The 3488-nt window shown below is 51.0% G+C and overlaps 1 pseudogene; it reads left to right on the top strand.

The window, feature by feature from the left end:
* Positions 1-796: 796 nt before the first annotated feature.
* Positions 797-964, top strand: LOC129715116 (U2 spliceosomal RNA; annotated as a pseudogene).
* Positions 965-3488: the final 2524 nt, after the last annotated feature.

The following is a 3488-nucleotide window of genomic DNA, read 5'->3' as shown; positions in this document are numbered from 1 at the left end:
GCTGCAGGAGTACGGGCGGCTGCAGGAGTACGGGCAGCAGCAGTGGCAGCCGGCAGCTGCAGGAGCACGGGCAGCTGCAGGAGCACGGGCAGCTGCAGGAGCACGGGCAGCTGCAGGAGCACGGGCAGCTGCAGGAGTACGGGCAGCTGCAGGAGTACGGGCGGCTGCAGGAGTACGGGCAGCTGCAGGAGTACGGGCAGCAGCAGTGGCAGCCGGCAGCTGCAGGAGCACGGGCAGCTGCAGGAGTACGGGCGGCTGCAGGAGTACGGGCGGCTGCAGGAGTACGGGCAGCAGCAGTGGCAGCCGGCAGCTGCAGGAGCACGGGCAGCTGCAGGAGTACGGGCGGCTGCAGGAGTACGGGCGGCTGCAGGAGTACGGGCAGCAGCAGTGGCAGCCGGCAGCTGCAGGAGCACGGGCAGCTGCAGGAGCACGGGCAGCTGCAGGAGCACGGGCAGCTGCAGGAGTACGGGCAGCAGCAGTGGCAGCTGGCAGCTGCAGGAGCACTGACAGCTGCAGGAGCGCAGGTTGCTGCAGGAGCTGGCAACGGCAGGAGCTGGCAACGGCAGGAGCTGGCAACGGCAGGAGCTGGCAACGGCAGGAGCTGGCAACGGCAGGAGCAGCATGGGCACATCGATTCCCGGAGGAGGAAAACACCTGTGCCCAACTTCGCTCCAGCACGGTGAGAAAATTCATTTTTCAGCAGCAAAGGACTTGGCAGTTGACTGGCTGCAATCTACTACAAGGGACCAGTATGTGAGTACCAGGGTCGGTCCCAGTGGGGTTTTTAGTTACAATGATCGCTTCTAGGCCTTTTGGCTAAGATCAAGTGTAGTATCTGTTCTTATCAGTTTAATATCTGATACGTCCCTTATCTAGGGACCATATATTAAATAAAATCTATAATAGCTGTTATCATCAGTTTTAATGTCTTATATGTTCCTTAGCTAAGGACCATATAAGTAGGAGTGCCCAGAATTGAGGGCATTAGAGTGGGGTTGACCGGCTGCAACGACCATAAGGGACCAGTACCGTCAGTACGGGGGTGGGTCCCACGGGTCTAAGATAAAGGAGCAGCCAGGAGCGCTGAGAGCGTTGGAGCCGGGTTAAAGGAATAGATGGAATCAGCTGTGCCAGTTATCATCCACACCGGCCATATCCACTCCACGGAAGGAAGGACAAAGCTGGAGAAGGAGGACCGTGGAACAGCGGGCAGCCAGCAGCAGCCAGCGGCACTTGGATCAACCGTAGTGGGATCAGCGGTGCCCGATGTCGGCCCCGCACCGGCCAGCTCCATGCGGCCGAGCGGTAGGCTAGACACAAATCAAACAAGGTAGTGGACTGAGAAGGGTCCGACTTTGCATAACCGCCGGCAACCAGCGCCCGAGAGGGCTGGAGCGGGAAGAAGCGGTGTATGGAGCCTTGCTCCAACGTGATAACCCACAGCAGTACCTCTTTGAGGGCTGCACAATGCTTCTACCCCATCAGAGGGGAGCACTGTGGGTCAGTTCTGGGTTGACTTGCAAGAGGGGTCCGCAGAACAAAAGACAAGTGGGCAGCAGTTAAGCCCCACATGGGTACCCCGTGCGGGACCCTAGAGATCTCTAACTCTATAAAAAAGAGTAGGCAGGACCCTGATGGGCCAGAGCCTGGTAATACAGCGTCCCATGATCCTAACACAGCAGGGACTCTGCTGGACATGGTGGCTGATTATTTTAACCAAGTCAAACATGGGTAGACTTGGATCCAGGATGGCAATAGTATTACTATATGTCTGGCCACAAACGCCAACAAGAATAAATTTACAGACACTGGCCAGACATCTGCCACCTGGCAACGGTGAGGCATTACGGGTGCCCAGTGTAAACCAATGCATTTGGCAGCATATGGGGACGAACATCAGGAACCAGGACCTCAAGATCCAGAAAACCTTAAAGGGATTGACGGAAGGCATCATAGAATACACTCGCACCCTGGACTAAATGTAGGTAACCAAAGACCATCTAGACGCAGTAGCTCTGTTTAGTAATATGCAATATGATCTGAACTACACATGGAAGGCGGCCATTCAGCCAGCACTGGGACCCCAAAAAATGCTACCATTTGCAAACAAAGAACCGTGGGTGGACAAAGCCAAGACACTGGGGCTCATCAAGGCCAGCGCAAGGGCCTATTTTTGGAGCATGATACCGGCCACAGGCAACGCCATAAATAATGTGCCTCATACCAGTGGCAGTGCTAGAAATCAATAACCCGCAGGATCCTTTTTTAGGGTATGGCCAGGGCGGCCACCCTGGAAGATGCGGGAACCTCAACCTCACACACAACCCCGAACAAGAGATATCAAACCAGAACCTCCTTTGTCAAAAAACCAAGGAAATAACACAACCACCGGTAACCATGGAGGTAGGTGGGTGGGGTTTTCTTCTGTTTAAAATAGGGACCTATGATGGTAGGGGAGGTTACAACACTACAGTTATGTATGGTATATAATCACTACAGATTCATATAATCTCAGCAGTATTCAGGGTTATCTGATAAGATTTACTCATTCCAATAACCTCAGCACAACATACACCAGAAGGGCATTTTGTCCTTACATAACCAAACAATCTAAAACCCACATGGTCTACAAAAATTGTACACAAAAGATGTGATTGAGCATACTTTTCATGGAACATTAGAATTGTATCAAACATATTTATTAAAAATAAAATAGAGTAGGGTTGCAGGATTATCATTGATTTTAACCCTAAACACATTTGTTCTAGATATTCATTTTAAGATGGATACTCTTTTTTCTTGATAAGACTTGGTGTCAGCTGGGGTTTTCTATATGGCAGGCATTGACACAAAAGAGGAACTTTGGCAATAGTGCTTACAATAGGGGCAATCATTAGCTCCAATATTATTTACTAAAATTCTAAAACCAGCTTGGCATTGTTAGGTAACAAAGCCATAGGGTGATGTTTTTTCCCCCGTTCGGCCCCATCAATGGGGTACTAGGGATAATTCAACTACACTCGGCATCTGGAATTCTCAGAGTTCCGACTGACCTTCTAAATCATGGTATTCGGTCATACAGGGGATGGTTTAGAACCATGTTCCCTATTGAACATAGCCAAAAATTATTAATTTTCCAGTGACTGGAGGCTGTCATCCATGCCATAAGACTATGGATTATGGATTTATAGAGTCTAAAGACCCACTGCACGGCATTGGGCTGTCAGACAGGACGATGAATCTCATCTCACCTGCACTAAGACTGTCAACACGGAAGCAGTACCTTTGGACATCAAGAAATGGGGCATATACTGCTTGGACAACAACCTCGACCAAAAGGCCAAGAACATTCTGGCCGTATTGGAATTTTAACAAGCCTCCATTATGATAATCGATGGAGCTACAGTGCCATCAATAGTGCCACAAGTGCACTCTCCAATTACCTATCACAAGGAACGGAGCGGCACGCGGTGGGAACGCACCCCTGG

This window comes from Leucoraja erinacea, unplaced genomic scaffold (genome assembly GCF_028641065.1).
Source record: "Leucoraja erinacea ecotype New England unplaced genomic scaffold, Leri_hhj_1 Leri_101S, whole genome shotgun sequence".
NCBI classification, from domain to species: Eukaryota; Metazoa; Chordata; class Chondrichthyes; order Rajiformes; family Rajidae; genus Leucoraja; species Leucoraja erinaceus.
The sequence above is the reverse complement of the archived record's forward strand: the minus strand, read 5'-3'. Positions and strand labels throughout refer to the sequence as shown.